Source organism: Pleurodeles waltl, chromosome 4_1 (assembly GCF_031143425.1).
Source record: "Pleurodeles waltl isolate 20211129_DDA chromosome 4_1, aPleWal1.hap1.20221129, whole genome shotgun sequence".
Classification (NCBI taxonomy): Eukaryota; Metazoa; Chordata; class Amphibia; order Caudata; family Salamandridae; genus Pleurodeles; species Pleurodeles waltl.
Window position 1 is genome coordinate 643,123,111 of NC_090442.1, and position 21,659 is coordinate 643,144,769.

Here is a 21,659-nt window from a genome sequence, read left to right on the forward strand (position 1 = left end):
TCGTTATCTAAAGAATTCCCCAAAGCAGAGACCCTAAATAGCCAGAAAAAGAGGTTTGGCTACCAAGGAAGGAGGATTGGCTACCAAGAGAGGTAAGAGCCTATCAGAAGGAGCCTCCGACGTCACCTGCTGGCACTGGCCACTCAGAGCAGTCCAGTGTGCCCCCAACACCTCTGTTTCCAAGATGGCAGAGGTCTGGGACACACTGGAGGAGCTCTGGGCACCTCCCCGGGAGGTGCATGTCAGGGGAGTGGTCACTCCCCTTCCCTTTGTCCAGTTTCGCACCAGAGCAGTGCTGGGGGATCCCTGAACCGGTGTAGACTGGCTTATGAAGAGATGGGCACCTTCTGTGCCCATCAAAGCATTTCCAGAGGCTGGGGGAGGCTACTTCTCCCCAGCCTTCACACCTATTTCCAAAGGGAGAGGGTGTAACACCCTCTCTCAGAGGAAATCCTTTGTTCTGCCTTCCTGGGCCAGGGCTGCTGGACCCCAGGAGGGCAGAAACCTGTCTGAGGGGTTGGCAGCAGCTGCAGTGGAGACCTCGGAAAGGCAGTTTGGCAGTATCCGGGTACTGTGCTAGAGACCCGGGGGATCATGGAATTGTCCCCCCAATACCAGAATGGTATTGGGGTGACAATGCCATGATCTTAGACATGTTACATGGCCAGGTTCGGAGTTACCATTGTGACGCTATACAGAGGTAGTGACCTATGTATAGTACACACGTGTAATGGTGTCCCCGCACTCACAAAGTCTGGGGAATTTGCCCTGAACGATGTGGGGGCACCTTGGCTAGTGCCAGGGTGCCCACACACTAAGTTACTTTGCACCCAACCTTCACCAGGTGAAGGTTAGACATATATGTGACTTACTTAAGTGCAGTGGTAAATGGCTGTGAAATAACGTGGACGTTATTTCACGCAGGCTGCACTGGCAGGCATGTGTAAGAATTGTCAGAGCTCCCTATGGGTGGCAAAACAAATGCTGCAGCCCATCGGGATCTCCTGGAACCCCAATACCCTGGGTACCTCAGTACCATATACTAGGGAATTATATGGGTGTACCAGTATGCCAATGTGAATTGGTAAATTTAGTCACTAGCCCGTTAGTGACAAATTTGGAAAGCAGAGAGAGCATAACCAATGAGGTTCTGGTTAGCAAAGCCTCAGTGAGACAGTTAGGCATCACACAGGGAACACATACAGGGCATATACTTATGAGCACTGGGGCCCTGCCTGGCAGGGTCCGAGTGACACATAGACTAAAACAACATATGTACAGTGAAATATGGGGGTAACATGCCAGGCAAGATGGTACTTTCCTACACTGTGCATAACATAACGTAAAGTTTAACTTAGCAATGTTGTTGTATTGTTCAAATGTCTCTCTGGCGTCTCTTATTTCACACTTAGTTTCTATCTCAGTCGCAATCTCCTCTCATTTGTTTTCTCACTTTTCTGTCCATACTCTCAAATATGCTAATTTTTCTTTTACTACTGTCTCCCTTGTCTGTCTCTCTGTCTCCTCAACTGCTTCTCTTAATCCCTTTTTCTCTCACTGTCACACTCACTCCCACCTTCTCCTACTCACTCCCTACCAGAAACAGACAGGCCATGTGCAAGTTTAACCTGAAGGAGAGGAGTGTGATACTTTAACAGAATATTAGCTGGTCCTAGCTTCTCAGTCCTCACAGAACCTCAGGTTTTACATTATGGGAATGAATGCTGAAAGAGCTCAAGTCTGCCTGTGAATTCTCTCACCTCGATCTATGTCTGCATAAGGGTCAGTCCTGTCTCCAATGGAGGTCAGCTGCATACTTGGAAGAGGTCAGGTCTATCTGCCCAGGGCCATAGTGCTATCTATGCAGGAGCTCAGCTCCAGCTCATTGAAAGAAATTAACTATGGGTTCACGGTCTTTGCTCTATCTGTTTAAGGGCTCAGCACTAAGTAGGCAGGGACTTGCCTGAATGTGGGCTGGAGCTCAGCTCTTTCTGGAGAAGAGTATATTCAGCTCCACAGGATGATGAGGTCTGTTTGTGGCAGGGCTTCACTGTCTCTGTATGCCTACTTCTCTCTATGTAAGTACTTGTTTCAGTCAGAGTGAAGGTGAGAGTCTGAGTTTAAGAGTGGGTACAAATAAGTGAAAGTGAGTATGGGAGAGTGACTGAAGGAGAATGAGTATCTTACAAAGAGTGAATGGGTGATTGTTTGGAGATTGTGAGAGGGAGTGGAAGTGAGTTGTGGGTGTAGCTGTCAATGGTGCAGCAGGCACAGCCGTACCAGGGCCCACAGTTAGTGAGTGTGTGTAAGTGTGCTAGTAAGTGAGAATGAGAACCGGTGATTATGAGTGAGTTTGTGTAGGAGTAAATGTGATGGAGAATAAGTATGAGATGAGCAAGTAAGAGAATGTGAGTTAGAGTGAGTGAGGGGAAAGAGACTAAGGCCCAGATTATCAAAACTTTAGCACAACGCAGTGCAGCACCCAAAGTTGCTGCACAGTGTAAGAGGGAGAGAAATGGAAAGTGCTGTATCTACAAAGATATGATTTTATCATGCTGTCGCCGCAGCACTGATGCACAGTTAGCCTGCCAAGCACCACACAGACACCCTTGCACCATGCAAAGGTGTCTGTGTGAGTCTAGCATAAAACACTATGCTTTGCCTAACTTTAAAACTTTTCCTACTTCAAATGTGTGCTGTACAGTGTAGTACACATGCAAAGTGGGAAAAGGAGGGGAAAATAAAGCTGTCCTCCATTTAAATGCCTGTTTTCAAGTGGTGTTTAATTTTTGGCACAAAAAACTGTCTACTACTGTTATTAGATTAGGTTTTGCGTCAAACCCTGGGTGGTGCATGGGAATGCCCATGTACCACCCATGGAACACCCCCTGTATGGCGCTTTGCACTGCTTTGCATTACTTTCAGGCAACTTTGCTAGAAAGTAAATTTTAAAAATACTTTTTGTACAGGTCTGCTTCACTTTTGTTATGTAAATCCAGCACAAAATGTTTGTTAATCTGGGCCTAAATGTGAGAGGGAGTGACTATGAGTGAGGCAAATTTTCAAAAACAATGAGGTGAATTCCTAGGCGGTATTACGCTTCTCCACTTTCAATAATTACCAGCAGCTACTGACGCTAATACTAACCAAAGAGATGTGGCCCAACAGCCTGGATCTGGGGAACAAGGTTTGAATCCCAGTGTCAGCTCAACATCCTGTGATCCTGGGCAAATCACTTGTTGCGCAGACTCTCATTATTCTAATGAGACTACTGGATTTTGAGCGGCAGAATCGTCTGCCATGTGGGAGACTGAGTCTGAACCCACTACAGGTGACGCCTGTCACCCCAGTCTGGGTTTTGCTCCGGCTAACTAGCAGTGCCTCATCTCTACCCAAGGGCAGGGATGATTGGGCAGCCAAGCCCATGACATAATTGATTTCTCATGGAAACCGTGGTCACTCAGGTCTCATCCTTTTTCTCTCAGTTACATTAGGCTCACATACACAATGACAAACAGAGGCAGTATATGTTTCAATAAGATTTTAATGAATCGACTGCATCTTAGATAGCAAAGCATGTGCTGCAATAACCAGGACGATACAGCATGACAAGATTAAAATTGTGACAAGAAGATTAAAGCATAGAAATAATGCTACCATATTGTCACTAGAGTCAATATACTAATTCCTACCTGGGCTATAATAGAGCACAGCATGTTAAGCTCTAATTCTGCCCTTCAGGTTTCCCTGGGAAGACATAATCCCCCATACCTGAGCAAAGGCCTGAAGTCTGCATAGGCAGCTGTAGCAAAGCGTTCAGCAATAAGCATACAGTCATGGTTCTCTGGCTGGAATCTACTTCTAACGTGTAAGGGACAGGGAAGTGTTTTTATAATAAAACAGCTGGTGTTCTGAGAAAATGTCCCTACGTAAGGATGTGTGTTTTTCTATGAATGTCAGGGACAAAACTTGTACCACGTTTACCGGCAACCTATCTTAATACAGCCTTGAAAGAAACACAGAGTGAGAAAGACTGTCTTGATTGAGAATGTAGCGCTGGTCTAGGCAAAAACAGCTATATAGAGCGAAATAAAACAAGACCGCAAAAGTGGCTTATTGTAAAAATAATAAACAAAGCTGAATAAAATATATCTACGTTAAAGTGCACAGCGGCAAGCCTAGTATGCTAAAATAACGTGCATGGAGCTATAACTAAAATGGCTACACAACACACTTAGGGCCAGATTTACCACGGTTTTACATCACCCTTGCACCACGCAAGTGGAGCACAAGGGTGATGCAAAACCTAAATTGGTTTGTCAAGCCATGCAAAGCCAACTTGAGTGGCCCTCTGTGGCTTGATAGATCTAGAGCAGGGAGGTATTCCATTGGTGGAGCATGGGTGTTTCTATGCATCCACGTATGGATTCTGACCCATTCCCATATTTACCAGCACTGGTAGACCTGAAAATGCATTAGAATTGTACGCCTCTCCACCAGAGGGCTAATGAGGAGACATATCGTTATTTCACCTTGTTTTTTCCTCTTTCTATGTGTGCTGCATAATGCTTCTAAATATTGTTTTTGTGCAGGAAGGTGCTCTTCCTGCTCAAAAACAATTCTGCCTGAAACGCAGAGGCTCCTATGCAACATGAGGCAAGGATGCCTGCATTTAGGCTAAGCAACCAAAAGTGTGTCAGCACTAGAAAAGGACAGTAATGTGCCATGTAATGTTAAATGAGGTGCATTCCTGCCCTTTCCCTTTCACGCAGTGCAGTGCAGAAAGGTGGCTTGCATTTTAATAACAAAAATTCTTTCTTCCCTTTTTAGCATTATTTAACACATAGGATCAGCAAAGTCCACTGCCTTATGCAATTGGAACCCCGACTGTGAGTTTTTTTTTTATCCTGGATGTTGTGATTAATCTGTGACCCTCATCTCCTTCTTTGAGGACACTGCAGAAGCAAGATAAACTGAAGGTGTCTGTCGGGGAAGACAGAATGTTTGTTCTGACGCTATTTTCTCCAACTGTACAGCACCCAGGATTTCTGTGGGACAGACACCTGCCCATCTGCAGGCCTAAAGCCCAGGCTACGGAACATGTCGGAGGGATAAGAGGAGCTGAAGCCTTTTCAACCCGATGGGCGTGGCGCGGTGTCCGATTACCTTATTCCGTCCCACCTCCTCCCCCGCAGTCTCTGGCATGGGTCTGAATTGTCACCTTTTCCAAGTCACCCAGCGCCACTTCGAGGAATTCGACTGCTCGGCTTCAGATAACCTATGTGCTTCGGACGCCTCTGTGCCGGCGGGTTCGGGATGTTCTTTGTTCAGTTGTACAATTCAGAGAACTCTCATGCTCGGCGTGATCAGGCAAGTGATTTCTGTACGTCTATAATTAGTCAGGGAGAAGGGCCCATTCCTTTTCAAAGCCTGTCCTCTTTGAGTAAATGTGTCATTTTTTCCATTCCAACGATAAACCATAAACTCTTGCAAGTCTTTACATTTTTATGGCAGAACGTTGTCTGGCTCAGCACAGATTTAATCTATCTGTAAACTGGAGAATAGCTATAAAGCAACTCCCTATAGAGTGAACAGATATCTTTAAAGTTGAAAGAGAGACAGGTAAATAAATGAGCTCCTGCCCTTACACCTCGCAGTAGTATGGCAGGAATTCCTTAGGCCCTGATGCAAGGAAGGAACATACCCCAGTACCTTCTTAGTGGTAAAGGGCTGATATTTTTGTAGATCAGTGGGCCACAACGCCTTCAACATCATTGGTAGCTAGGCCCTTGTACAACAGTGCTACAAACATCTCTATTGTTTACCTACAATTCCATTACAGGGGGACACTGTCGAAGTTTTAAAAATATATATGTATTTTAGCTTTCTCACACCTGAAACGTTCTTTTCCCCAGTGTAAGTAAATATGGGAATAACAGTCTCACCAATTTTTTCTCCAAATCTTTCTCGCAGGTGCTCCCAAATACTGCCCTGTGTAAGCCCCGCTGCAGCCTGCACGGACCATTTTGGAGCCCTCAGTGGATAAATGTTGTTCTCTCACCTTGACATTCCGTTCTATTCAGTAATTTTTAATATTTTTCTCTGAAATATCTTTTCGTTTCTCGTTTATTCTAGATGGTGAGGAGACATCTGTGTGCCTCGTAGTGTTCCTTCATCCTTACCACCAACTTACTTCAACCTTTTTTTGAATCTGTCATTGTGCTAGACTCTTTCCTCTTCTCTTCTCTTAGGTACCTCTGAAAAGATTTTATATATCTTTCCTTTCATGCCAGCCACCTGCTTTGTGGTTTCTTTCCCCGTAAATACTGTCAGTATTGCCCCATGAAGTGTGGTGCATGTTTGTAATTTCTTTGGATTCATCAGCTTCGCCCAATCATCAGTATGGGTCAACATCTGGATGACTTGTGCATCAAGAGTACTCCGTGTTGTTAAAATGAATTGTACCATGGTATCATCAAAATCCAGTCCTGTCAAATCAGTTCTATTCAGTGATTGATCAAGAGAGGGAGTGGTACTCAACAAGTGGTTTTTCAAACAATAGTGGTTTCTATAAAACAGATAAAGGCCCACAATCAGTACAACAATGAAATCACACAAAGGGGGCAGGAGAGATTTTAAGACCAGCAGGTACTCTCTCCTGGACCATAGACTAACATGCACACTGTAATACCCGGGTCTAGTAAGGCTTTTTGGTAGCCAACAAAATGAGCTGGCATGTATTGTTAAGTGTGGAAGAAAGGTTTCTTTTTAGGATGAAAATATTCAACCACAGATAGGTGTCATGCTTCATCATAGGATTCCTCCTCACACTGCAACTTAGTTGAAGTGTGGGCTACAACATCAAAAATTAGAAGGAGCTCTTTGGATTTTTAAAAATGTTCCTATGTGAGTAAGATGTATGGGTCAGTGGAGCGTAAGAAGGTGCACTTCCTGTTCAGTGAGATCACAACAACTGAGATTTACTATGAGCTCATCGCTTTGCTGATGATCGATTTTGCACTACCAAAAAGCCTGCTCTAGACCTGGGTATTTCAATAGAAGAAAGTCTGCATTCTCAACTCTTTTTTTCTGGGCTGATGAATTATATTTTTTAATCTGCCTTTTTTGTTATTTTGATTCATAGTTATAATAAAATGAAGATTTTAACAAGAACATTTTTTCACCATTTTCTTTCCATAATACAGTGATTGCAACAAACCGTACATATGTCTCTGTTATACATTGCTGAACAACATTCAAATAAAGATAAGGGGGACAATCAACAAACTGCATTTGTGTTTGTTTTATGTTTAGTAGTTCCACAATAGTAATATCCATGTACTATAAAATGCTAGTCATAAACCTACATGAGGAGGTCTCCGCCTCCAGCTATCTTTTATGTGCATGGAGCTCTGTGCACATATGGTTACGTTTTTGTATTAAATGTGGTACAGACGGGAGGGGAGTGGCTAGAAAATGGGAGATACATGGGATTAAATAGGTGGGGTTCGTGAAGGATTGAGGTGGGGCTCATGGGTGTGGAAGGAAGGGTTAGGGAGGGACATGCTGTCACCCAAAAAAAAGAAAGCCCATCCCTATTCACAAACTTTATTTCTAAAACAATTACAGCCAGAAGGGTAATAAAACAGTAGTAAATGAACTCCATTGCAGACCTGGTTTAAGTCCAGCACCACACATTGTAAAACACTGCTACTACAACACCCTCTCATAGAAAGAAAGGACATACAATAAAACTCCCCTAAAAACTAATGCTAAAATAAGTGAATTCACCTTGACTTTGAAAAATATATATACAAATTGAATTTAAAGTTTAAAGAGCACCCTACAACACCATCAGCACTCTACATTTGCACTCCTCTAATGTTTGTTTTTCTAGCAAAGCTCTAAGCATTGGATTAACACAGTGCCATCCACATCGAGCTAGAAAGGGACAAAGCCTTTTGCCATTTCTACAGCAAAGGATTTATGCATAGGATTAGCTAGTGCAATCCATATGAGAATGTAAAATGACAAAGGCCTTTTACCACTCTAGGCACAATTTTACATCTTTGGATTGGTAAAATACCATCCAAGCCAACCTGGAATGAATAAAGGCATCCTCTGACATGTGTTTTGCCATCATTATAGCTCTTCAGAGAGGTTTAGCTTTTTCCAGATACAAAGGAGCACACAGTAAAACTGTCAAAACAATACCCTTACAGACTAAGAGTGCTCCATAAATTAAGCAAAAAAGTCAACAAGGAACTCTGGGTAGTTCCCAAGTTTACGTGGAGAGCAGCTTCTATATAGAGCACCCTACAACACCAGCGACACTCCAAATTTGCTCACCTCAGAATGCCTGTTTTTCCAGCACATTTGAGGTGAGCAAAGAGTTCCTGCGGCCTTTTTTTGCATATATATATATATATGTATATAATATAAACTTACATGTAGAGACATATGTATTATTATAAAACATTTTAATAACTTTTTATGTAAAACTAAATATAGCTTTTTAAATAATTACATAAATGTAAAATAATTCTATACATAGATTGTAGTATTTCTTACTATGTAATAAATAAATATAAACATTTCATTTTAGGTGGGATTTTGAGGAATAAATAATTATGTAATTAAATTAATTATATTTTAATTACAAATGAAGTTAATAATGCTGTAGCTTTTTCATTTTGTTCAACGTTTGAAATAAATATATACATTTATTTTACTTTAATATTTAACATAAAATATTTTTACCATTTTTTACATTTTTAAGCAACTATAATTTGCCATAATGAGATGTCCACCTTGGTGGCCAAAACCTCAGGCTATGTGTGAAAAGTTACCAGTAGTGACTTTACATTAGTAATTTTGGCTCCACCCTCTGGTTCCACAGGGTTGAGACATTTAAGTGTACACTTTGTAGTAAATTTACACTCAGAAATGGTGACTAGCCAAAAGTAGTGAATTTACTACAAAGGGTAAGAGTAAAATTATACGTGTTGATTTATTCATGAGTAAATTTACCATACCAAGTAAGCTCTTAGAAATATGTTTTTCGATGTTTTATTGTGGTGTTTTTTTTATCCCTCGCAGTCATTTGAACATCGACCTGTAATTCTGGAATGTACTCAATGCTTGCATCAAGTGAGAAAAGGGAATTAAAATAATTTTCTCAAGAAGACCAGTGTTTCCATCAGCTTCAAAACTGAATCAGATATCAGATGAACTAGTTGTAACAGCACACGAGCTGCAGGAACAAGTAGCCATGCCAGGGAGTTGAACAACTTGTGCCTTTGGTAGAGGTGAACCTGCTTAAGCCAGAAGCTTAACACATTCATGTGTTTGGCACTGCATAGAAACAAAGTCTTAATCTGCTAAGGCTTTGATTTAACTGCTTTTCCAGAGCCAATAAATTAGTAGAACCTCCCAGGTAGTAAGACTTTGTTAATACTGTAACATATGCTGGTTAATCAAACACAAATCTTTCTGTGAAATGACAAGTCAGTCTGCATTACATCTCGAAAAGCAAGAACAAGAAAACAAAGTCTCTGACGCTTGGGTTTTTTAAACTGAACCACATCCTATGCTAAGGCATTTGGAGAAGTCCACAAAAGGCACAAGTCCTAAAAAAAAGTGGGGGACTAACCAAGGTAGGCACTATACAAGTAACATCATGGTGCATGTCATTACAGCACGACATCACGGCAACACAGGAAGTGGCATCAAAATCCATGACCTCACGGGAACTGACATCACAAGAAGTGACATCACATCTTAACACTTCGCACATGTTTTTCAAGTCTATCATGGGTATATTTGAGCAAATTATGAGAATTAAAAAATTAGAACTTGCGCCTGGGTTGTGCCAAAAAAGTGATGCAACCCTGACACAAAATATGGGCTTCAATTTATATATTTGTTTTTTAAAAACTCTGTCACAATAAGTTGGCAACAAGGAAAAATATAGCACTAAATCTATTCTGCAAAATTGGTTGCAAAGTTTACATTTTCATATATCTCATGGGGTTAAGACACCTGCTGCGCAGATCTTTGTGTACCCAGTAATTCCCAGGTAATAATAATAGTAAGTTAACCTTCTAGGGTAACGCATTTGCTGGAGAGACCTGTGTTTTCTCTCGTTGTAGTTTTGAATCAAAGTAGAGTAGAGGGATAAAGTGTCTCCTGCAAAGCACATCATGCAGATGACAGATTTGTATTTGATGTAGCTAGGTAAGTGAGTTACTGCTTTTGACACAGAGATCCTTTTGTTACTCACAGTTCATAAATTGTAATCCTAACATAGTACCGTGAGCTATAAAGGACATGAGACCCCTACACCTTGTAACCCTCAATGTCTTATGTAACACATTTTGTACATTTATTTACACATGTACAGGATTTATTGTCAATGTATTTTATGTATGTGTGATGTAAAGCGTTTTAACCCCCTGCATTGGGAAGAGTAGCGCTGCAAAAAAAAAAAAAAACAGGAGGGTGGGTTGGAAGAACCGACATGACAGCAGACAGTGAGGGGTGGAAGGGAAAGAGCAATACAGACAAGAGTGGGATGGGAGGGAAGAAGCAACATGGCAGGGGAAGAGGAAAGAAAAATAATATGTTATTCACAGCGGAAGAACACTGATCAAAATGAAGCAATCAGTGCTTGGTCCATGTGTGAAATGAAATAAAAGGAAGTGAAACTGGCACATGGAGGCCAATTAGAAGGCAGCAGATAGAGTGACAATGAACCCAACGAATGGTAAGCAATGGGCGTGCTCCAAGTCCCCTTGTAGGACACAAAATCTCTTTCAAGTAACAGTGAATGACCGCTGTCTAAGTCAAGACCAAATAATGCAACAAACAACTCACATCAGCTTGATAAGAAAAATCACTCATCCCCCCTCTGCCCAGAGAGCTCTGACGGTATGCACAAGGAGGGAACGGCCAGTTCGCTTGTCTCATCTCCCACCTGAACTTGGAGAAAATATTCGGGATCGGAGGAAATGGAAAAAAAAATTGTCAACTCCCAGGACAGTGTGAAGATGTTGTGCCCACAGGTCATGCTCTTGAACCCGGAAACGGGAGAAAGTCTCTTGGGGGAAAGTATTCGCCCCAGAAGCAACAAAATCCACCCATGCAGCTACCATGATGAGGTCAGCAACTACATCCCGTTTTCCCTTTTTCCATTTCTGGCTCACATAATGGAAAAAAGTGCTTTTTATCATCTCGAGGACTTCACTGAGATGAAAAATGTGCTATGTCCTTTGCAGACATGCTTGAGATCTGTCCAGAGAACAGAATTACTTGTCATGTCTGTCCTTGACGGTCTACGTTCCGTGGCAGACCAAGGAGAGGTTGGGCTTCGATTTGCTCAACTTCTCCACAACATTTGACACTATAGATCATGCATAAATCATTTGGATTCCATGACTATACTAATAGTCTGCTTACATCCTTCCTGTTGGGCTGTCAACAATCTGCTATTTTTCAGTCCTCTTCCTCCTCAATGAATTTAGTTAGCTGGGGTGTGCTGCAGGGATCTATTTTATCTATTTTATCTCCCCTGTGTTTTAACCTTTACACTGCCCCCTTGGCGGCCGTGCCAGAAATGGCGCACATTTTTATATGGAGAACAATGACATACAAGTATTATTGAAACTTCAATCCGGGTACTTCTTCTTCTGTTGCTGACACCCTTCGTTTCGTTCACTGTAGGATGGCTGTCAACTTTCTGAAGCTAAATTCTGATAAGACAGAGGTGCTGATAACCAGAAAATTAATACTAAAGCAGTAGGCCTCTCTGAGGACTGACGTAATGGGACTGCCCTTTCTCCTGTTGACACAGTAAAAAACGTAGATGCCAACTTACCTTTAGTACCTCAAATTAATCATGTTTTCAGCACCTGATGCTTTTGAAGAGAATCCTGCTCTTTACTTCTGCAGGCGTTATCAGCAAATTGTCACGGCTTTCATTCAATCACGGTTAGACTGCGCTAATTCTTGCTACCTGGCTTTACCGTAAACGCTTACCAGAAGGCTCCAGTTGATTTGAAATGCGACCGCACCATTGCCAGGACTACCTCTATGGCATGGAGTATTAATACTACTTTGATTCACCTTCATTGGCGTCTGCTGGACCAAAGTATTCAATTTAAATGACTTTCGTTGTTCACAGTGTCATTCGTGGTGGCGCTTAATTATATTTGTCCATTAAATTTTATATCTATTCCCCCTTTCACAATTTGTGTTCTCGTGGATACATTCCAGCTAGATGTTCGCTATGCTTCATATGGTAAAAGAGTGTTTTGATATGCAGCAGTGAAACAATGGAATTCACTGCCACCCGAGCTCAGATCTCATTCCTCCTTGGTTCAGTTTAAAAATGAAATAATCATTCAAGCGTGAGGGATGACCCATTGACATTCTCCATTCTACCTTTAAACTATGTTGAACGTCAAAGGGTCATCATCTGTACTCCAAACGAAAATGATTGTGCGAAAAACTAGAAAGGTTTCCTTACCACATCAATAGTTCCATTATTTTCTTGTTTTGCTGTAATGGTGAAGATCGCTCTAAAGGTGCAGTCTGCTTTCACTTTTGATTGGTGTTGAGAGGGGGCATAATTCTATGACAGGACCGGAGGCTCAGATTATGCTTTCTCTTTCTTTTACTGTTCCAAACAGCAGCCAATCAAATAACAGTAAAACAAAAAACTTCAATACCCATGAAACTCATGGTAATGTCACATGGTCCAATAGAATCTCAGGACCTATACACATAAAAGCCATGGCCTCGACAGTCTCTTTCTCTTTCTTTGCTGCTCCGCAGCAGATAAGTACATTCTTATATTTCCTTCGTATTGCTTACATTTGTATTGCTCTGTTAACGCTTTCAACGCATGCGTGTATTTCTCCTTACTCACGGCGTATTCGGCCGAGTTTATTGATTTTTGGACTGTGGTGCGGGAGCGGACTATACATTCTTCGTGTAGTCCCTTTCCATTTCTATGGTCGGGTCGTGTCATGCGTGCGAGACAGCTTTTTTTTCCCTTTCACTTCAGGGAAGAGCTGGCTCGTTTCCTGTGACACAACGGTGATTTATTCTTCCTGCACTTCAGCCCATATTGTGCTACCTAGACGCCCTCTAGCAAAGCTTAGGGTCGTATAAATTGAAGAGGCTCAGCCTAGAGTGCTTTTACTATCCAGGCTGCTCCCTCAACTTCTTCTAAAAACATTTTTTTCAGTTTAGCATGGCAGGGGCTTTTTGCACTCCCCCTTTGACCTCCTGAATATCTTAATATCTTAATTTTTACTTATTTCTAATATATTTTCAGAGAAAATGTTCTCTTATTTAAGGAGAATGGCTCAATGGCAGGGTGAGGAATCAGGATATTATCCTGAAGATAACTTTGACCAGTTGGAAATGAATCTGGTCGAGACCCTTGACACCAGGGTACAGCAATCTGTAAATGACGCTTTTGTTAAGGCGTTAGGTCCCTTTTCAGGTCAGTTACTTGATTACACGTGTAATCAAGGTTGGATGCCGGGACTCCCTGCCCCTTCGGAGCACCCTAAATCCAGGGACAAGGGGAAACAGAGTGATTCCGCAACTCCTAATGAGCAGGCTGATGCCTTTGAGAAATGACGTTGCAAAAGAACTGGCGAACATAATTATAGCACTAAAACAGATGCTGATACCTCTTCATCCTCTAATAACGACGCCTCTGCTGATTCAGATGATTCAGATATCCAGGACCCAGTAAAAAATCTAAAAGACATTGGTCTCCTCGCAAGGTTTTAGATTTTGACCCCACCAAAATTGTTCACCTGAAGGCGTATAGCTGGGTTTCTCCACCTGAAGTGGGCACTTATGTACAATCACATTTGTGCAAAAGGTTTGACAAACAGGTTTGTGCTCGTCTCCTAGCCGAATGTCCCAGACCTGATTTAGATGGCAAAGTGGCTGACACACCGGAAGTGGATCCCACTATGGTGATGTTTATGAAAAAATGTTCTAAAGACCCAAAAAAGGGTTTAGACAGGGCTTGGCGTAATTGCCAAGATAAGCTTTTGGACATGTCTGGCCCACTCACTAAAATTCTTGAGTTAGTTTTCCACTCTAAGGCTTCTGGTCTGGCGGTGGATACTGATATCCTTATTGGATGGGCACAGAGAGTTATTTACCAACTGGGCAATGCTAACTGTGCGATCTCTACCAAGCGCAGACGTACTTTTTTGATGCTCATTGATCCGAAACTCAATGATCTGTCTACTTCGGAAGCAGGTCCCGCAGCCGATGGCATGTTATTTGGAGCACCCTTCGTTAAGGAACTTTCAAGGAACTTTCAAAGTTTTGCTCTACCTACTCTTCCCTCAACAAAGCCCAGATGTCCCTCAAAAAGGTTTTTAAGCGCAGCCTTTTTCTCAGGGCCGGTCAGTACGGAGGGCGTATGCACGGCCGAGGAGCCTTCACAAGCCCTCCAGTTTACTATCCCAGAGGCAGAGGAGGCTGGTATGGAGAACCTTCAGAGGCCACCTTCTATCCCACCCGGTCTCGAGCGGGCGGGCCAGATTACACAGAGGTCCCAGACGGGGACAACAAGGTGCAATCCAGGATGCAGGATATTCTGGTGAGTGTTATTCCCTCTTCCCAAGTAACTTTGGGGGGCAGGGTCAGTTCATTCATTCACAATTGGAAACTGATTCCCAAAGATTCTTGGGTTCTTCAAACGGTGAATGGTTTCAGGCTGGAGTTTTTCAGTACCCCGAAGCAAATTTAGCCTCCTGCTCCAATGTATTTTTCCCTAGCAGATCTGTCCATTATAGATCAAGAATCTGGACAAAGGTTCTGTCGAATTTTCTTCCCCTCATCCAAGGGGTTTCATCAGCCCTATTTTTCTTGTGGACAAAAAAGGAGGAGGTCACCACCTTGTTCTAAATCTCAAAGAGTTCAACGGCTGGATTTTATACAGACACTTCAAAATGGAAGGGATTCACATGTTGAGGGACATTTTGTTGGAAGGAGATTGGATGGTGCGTCTGGATCTGAAGGACGCTTACCTTTCAATTCCAATTTTCGCTCCTCACAGATGGTTCCTACAGTTTCTGTGGAGAGGTCATTGTCTAGAATTAAAAGCTCTACTATTCAGCCTGTCGTCCGCTCCTTGGTGCTTCACAAAGCTGTTGACACAAGTAGTGAGTCTCTTCGTGCCAAAAGGGTGCGTTTGATAATTTATCTCGACTACATTTTGCTGATGGCTCAGGACCCTCAGACTCTCCGGAGTCATTTGTCGTGGACTATTCAGCTGTTGCAGGATCTGGGATTTATCATCAATGTGCAGAAGTCATTGTTGAATCCTTCTCAGTTGATAGATTTTCTGGGTTTTCAAATAGATTCAATGCAAGCCCAACTCATTCTTCCCTCTCCCAAGATTCGCAATGTCAAACAGGAGTTGAGATCAGCTTTGGCAAATCAGACAGTGTCATTGAAGGCCATTGCCAGGATAGTGGGGCTTCTGTCCTCTTCAATTCAAGCCATTTTTACAGCTCCCCTTCATTACTGGGCTCTTCAGAGGTTGAAAGTTCAACATCTACGAAAGGGCCTTTCCTACTCGGAACAGATTCCCTTAAGCGAGGAGGTACATTCAGAAAGCCTTTGGTGGTTGAACCATATGGAGGCCTGGAACAGCAGAGCCATATTCGTTTCTCCCCCTGATGCAGTAATATAATCGGATGCCAGTCAGTGGGGCTGGGGAGCATGTTGTGGTCCAATTACGACGGGAGGTCGCTGGTCTCAGACAGAGATGAGTCTTCATATCAATTGTCTGGAACTGTTAGCGGGTTCCTTTGCCATAAAGAGTCTCTCTCCCCTCAAGGGGGATTGTTGCATCCTGTTGAGGACGGACAATATATTGGTAGTGAGAAATGTCAACAAGCTGGGGGGGGGTACTCAGTCCAAAATGTTGGCGGAGATAGCAAAATAATTTTGGCATTACTGTCTTCTTCATCGCCTGAGTGTCACAGCAGTATATCTCCCGGGGGCTCAGAACACAATTGCGGACTGGAACTCCAGATATTTGAGGAACACCAGCGATTGGAGATTGAATCAGGATCTCTTTCACCAGATCATTCTGGAACGGGGTCCTTGCGACATAGACCTTTTTGCCTCACGTCTCAATTTCCAGATTCCGATATTCTTCAGTTGGCGTCCAGATCCGAAGGCTCTAGTGACTGATGCCTTTCTTCAGGATTGGAGACAATTTCGGGGATATGCCTTCCCGCCATTTGTGATGATTCCCAGGGTGTTAGCACAAGTAAGAAGACAGAAAGTAGAGATTGTGCTTCTAACCCCCCTTTGGAGGGCTCAGCCTTGGTTCCCGGTAGCTCTGCAGTTAGCTTGCTCTCTCCCTCTTCTCATTCCGCCTCGTTGGAATCTGCTGACGAGTCTGGAGGGCCTTCAACATCCCTTGGTTCTGTCGAACCAACTTTGGCTGATGGTTTGGACGGTTTCAGGGCAAGATGGAATTCCCCAGGCATTTCGCAACAAGCTGCAGATTTCATTAAACAAGCCTGGTCTTCAAACACGCATAAACGGTATGCTTCAGCCTGGCGTAGATGGGCCAGTTGGTGTGATAGACGGAATATCAATCCCATGGGGTCGGATGTTGACATGATTGTGAACTTTCTAGCTGAACTTGCCAGTTTGGTTCCTTGCCTATCGTACCGTGAATACTTTTAGGTCAGCTATTTCTGCAGGTCATTCTCAAGTAGAGGGCAAATCAGTAGGGGAACACCCTCTTGTCTGTAAGGTCATGAAAGGGATTCGTATGACGTCTCCTCCGCAATCTAGATATACTTTTCTATGGGATGTAGATATGATCTTAAAATTTTTGGATAGTTGGCCTTCCAACCGATATCTATATAGAAAACAAATTTCGGCAAAATTAACCATGTTACTTTGCCTTATTCCCTGTAAGCGTGTTTCAGATGTTAGAGCCTTAGACTTAGCGGGCAGAACTTATTCGCCGGACGGAGTTACTTTTAAAATCACCAGAAGAACAAAGACTAATTACAGGTTGGTAACATACCCTAGATTTCCTGATACTCAACATTTATGTGTTGTTCAATGTTTGAAAGATTACGAGGTTGCTACAGTAGACATCAGACAAGATGTTAAAGGTCAATTGTTAATTTCTTTTAAACCGGTTTCCGCTGCCACTCTGGCTAGATTGTTGAGGTGGTTGATGAATGAGACTGGGATAGACACCTCTAAATATGGTGCTCACTCGGCTAGCGGGGCTATGGCGTCCAAGACTTTTGCTCTAGGTTCTCGTCTGGAGGACATTATGAGAGCAGTGGATTGGTCTACAGAATCTACATTTAGAAAATTCTATCACAAACCAGTAGTTGATGTGGCGACTGTGGTGGTTAATCAGCTTTAAATGAGCATAATCTGAGCCTCCGGTCCTGACATTGAATAAAAAAAATTCTAGCTTACGTGTCAAGAATTTTCAATTCTATTACGGACACTGAGGCAAGGATTATCCTACCCTTATTACAACATGCATCTTGAAAGTATTTATTTATTTAAAATATTTGATTCAACGGATATGTTGATGTGTATGTTATATTTCCCACCCTGGACTGTAATGATAATTCTATTTGTTTTTTGTGGAAGTTTTATCCAGCAAAGATATTATTTGCAAATTCTTTGTCTTCTTTAGGAACGGATCAGAAGACCCCATGATTCTTGGATTTGCATCAGTGGTACTGATGGAAGACTGCTGTTCGAGCTTCCTGTCCGGAGGATGCAGTTGAAGTTGTAGTTGCTTCTGGTCGCCTTTGGAGCTGAGATCTGTTATTGGACTCAAGAAGAGTTTCCTTGGACTGTTAATCTGTAAGGAGCTTTGTTTCCTTTCGCATTGGTTATCTGACTGTTTCAAAGAAAGAGGAAGTGACTGTCGAGGTCACAGCTTCTATGTGTATAGGTCCTGAGATTCTATTGGACCATGTTACATTACCATGAGCTTCATGGGTATTGAAGTTTTTTGTTTTACTGTTATTTGATTGGCTGCTGTTTGGAACAGTAAAAGAAAAAGAAAGCATAATCTTCGCCTCTGTGTCCTTAACAGAATTGAAAATTCTTGACGTGTAAGCTAGAAAATGTTTTACTCTCACTCCAAGCACTGATCAAAACAAGAGAGGCAGCATGGGAAAGGGGACGATGTCGCTCTAGTGGATACCTGCCTGGGATTCCACTGGGCACATGCTCCCCAAGCAGTGATAAACCCACTAAACACCAGGGACTTTTTCTTGCAGGGGGAGCTCTACACATACCCCTGGGAAAATTACATTTTCTGCCTCTACTGGGGTCAAATAGGTAGTATTTATTCCAATCTGCCCCTTGGGTGCAGGAAAATTGCTAGGCACCAGAGAATAGTTCAGTTTACTTTGTCCCCGCCCCTGATCCCCGCTCAGGAGGCACATTTTATTTTATTGTAATTGTATTGTAATAGTATTTATATAGCGCTTACTACACCTGATGAGGCGTCGAAGTGCTTTTCGGCGGGTAGCACGCTGCTCCGGAACCCAAAGGGAATTAGTGGTGGTTTAGTATAGGGAAATATGAGTACAGTTTTAGTATTATTATGAGTTAATTGGAGCCGCGGATATGTGAGTTTGTTAGTTGGATTGACTGGAGTAATGGAGGGGTGGAGGAGGGAAGAATCCAGAAGTGTTTATTGGGAGTTTGTGGTAATAGAATTTAGGCTTGGGATGAGTAAAGGGGGGATGGAGGGGTGAAGAGTCTGTGGAAAGGGTTTGGGAGATCATAGTAGCAGGAGGTGTTTTGGATGAGTTAAAGGTGAGATAAATGAGGGAGAATTTAGTAGGGTTATTTAGGAGATCATAGTAGTAAAGTGAGGTTTGGGTGAGTTAGAAGTGGAAGAGGAGGGATGAGCTTAGGCAGGGTTATTTAGGAGATAAAAGTAGTAGAATGGATTTGGGATGAGTCAGAGTGAGAATAGAGGATTGATTGATAGAGACAGGACATATGGTGATGGGTAGACAAAGTGTGATATAAAATGAGTATCTAGTATAACAACTTATCTAGGAGCTATGCAATAACCTATGAACAAGTTAAGCATAGAATAACATACACATATATATATATATATATATATATATATATATATATATATATATATGTACATACATGTACATATTTAAACCATGAGTAAATATACATTAGTTAAAACAGGTTTAATGTTATGACATAATAGTGATACATATTTTCTAAAGAACTATAAATAACTAGAATATAAACATAATCAGATAAAAAATATTTATCAACATAGGCATATGCAGTCCATAGCTGTTTGAATATAGTGGTTATGAAGGAAAGAGCCAACTCTTGAGCAGTTTTCTGAAGACAAGATAGTTATCTGTGGCTCTTCTAGTTGGGGGTAATGAATTCCATAGTTTGGCTGCTTGAACGGAGAAGGATGTACCACCCATAGTCTTTTTCTTGTATGGTGGTGTTCTAAGGCGGGGTGGCAATCTTGAGTCGAGGTTTCTTTGTTTAATGTATTTGGTTATTTTGTTTCTGATAAAAAGCAGTCCTGTTCCATGTATAGCTTTGTGGGTGATACAAAGCAGCTTAAAGGTGCATCTTCTGGCAACGGGTAACCAGTGTAGTGCTCTCAAGGCAGGGGAGATGTGGGCTTGCGGCTTTACATGTAATAGTAGCCTGGCTGCGGAGTTCTGAAAACGTTGTAGTTTTTTCATAATAGATAGAGATGATCCATGGTAGAGGCCATTGGCATAATCCAATTTGGATAGTACAAGCAAGATAGTAGCTCGCACCTTGTGTGGAAATCCGAGGTGGGGGAAGATGCATTGTAGAGTCTTCAAGGTGATGACGCTTGTTCATGCTAATTTGTCCACTTGGGCATTCATAGTTAACTTGGAGTCCATGGTGATTCCAAGGTTTTTAACTTCCTTGGATAATTGAGGAGGCGGTCAGAGATCATCAGGCCAGGCGCACTGTGGGTCATACTTTTTCCAGTCACCACATATGAGTATTTATGTTTTGGGGGCATTTAGTTTGAGATAGCTCCAAGTCATCCACTGATCAACGGCTCTGAGGCAACTGAAGATTAATGAGTTTTCAATGTTTTTGGGGCATTCTAATTTAAGTAGTATGTGTGTGTCATCTGCATAGTTGTAGCATGTGAGATGAAAATCATTGATCAGTTCTGGTAATGATATCATGCAAATGTTGAAAAGCAAAGGTGAGATGATTGATCTTTGGGGGACCCCTGCTTTTGTGAGGTAGGGTTTGGAAGAAAATGGGGGAGAATAGATGATATTAGTTATTTTTTTAATGTAGGATGTAATCCAGTTGAGAGCAGTCCCTTCTATGCCGGCATTGTGGAATCTTTGAATGAGAGTGCAGCCGAGAGGTCCAAGAGAAGTAGTGCAGCAACTCCATTGCAGTCGCCTGTGTTTTTAAGATCATCCCAGATTGGTATGAGTGCCGATTCAGTGCCTCTTCCTGGGCGGAATCCAGTTTGGAAGTCTGAAAGTATAGAATTGTCTTCAATGAATTGTGACACCAGCAGAAGTAGATAAGAGAATTTTCTTGAAGATGTGTGGTGGGCAAGGGTCAGAAGGGCAATCGGAAGGTCTGCTTGCTTTGACCAAATCCATAAACTCACCTTGTGATATTTGTTTGAAGGACTTTAGAGGCTGGGTTGGTTTATTCTTAGAGGGTATTTTAGGAAAGGGGTCGGTGCTGATGGTTTTCTTCTGTTTTAAATAGGAGTCCATTGTGTCTGCCTTGGTTGTGTAATGAGTTGCCAGTTTGTTTGTGAAATCTTGAGTAGAGGGATGACTTCCTTCCATGCATGTAGGTTTTCAAAATTAATTGAGAATTTTATAGAACTCTGTGGTTGCAGATTTAGCATTTTGAACTCTGTCTAAGTAGTACCTTTTTTTAGCTTTTGTGATAGATGATTTGTATATTATGTTAAGTTTGTGTAGCTGCAGTTTGTCTTGACTGTTGTTTGTTTTGAGCCAGATCCGCTGCAACTTTCTGATTTGTTGCTTTATCTTTTTAAGTCCTGTGTTTTTCCAAGGTGTTGGTTTTCTTTTGTCCTGTTTAGTTTTTCTGAGTGGTATTAGGATATCAAAAGCTTCCTGTAGCCACTCATAAAGTTTTGGAACAGAATTAATTGTATCTAGATCTGTGTTGGCTGTTAGTTGTGTTTCTAAGTCATCAAAATTGAGTTTGCTCCAAGGGTGATAGGTGCATGCATGTAAGTAGTTGTGGGGTGTGTTGATTTGTGGTGTTTTATGTCAGAAAGTTATCAAATGGTGGTCTGACCATGTGATTGGCGTGATGCTATGAAATGTAAGTAGTTCAGGCTTAGCAAAAATGACATCTAGGATGTGTCCAGCGATGTGTGTGGGTTTGTGTACAATCTGATGTAGGTTCAATGCTACTAGGCGAGTGGTGATAGCTTTGGGTGGGGCATATTGGGTTTGTCAAACCAAATGTTTAGGTCCCCAAGAATGCATAGGTTTGAGTATAATGTAATAAGGTTTGAGACTGTATCTAGAAAAGCGTCTGGGAATGTAGAGTTGTTAGGTGGA

General features: G+C 42.2%; 1 long non-coding RNA gene across 1 annotated transcript; it reads left to right on the plus strand.

Annotated features, from left to right (window-relative positions):
- Positions 1 to 12,776: 12,776 nt before the first annotated feature.
- LOC138287999 (uncharacterized) lies at positions 12,777 to 18,112 on the plus strand. Its single transcript, XR_011202310.1, has 2 exons — positions 12,777 to 12,841; positions 17,729 to 18,112. It is a non-coding gene; the product is annotated as an uncharacterized lncRNA (long non-coding RNA).
- The last annotated feature ends 3,547 nt before the right edge of the window (positions 18,113 to 21,659 follow it).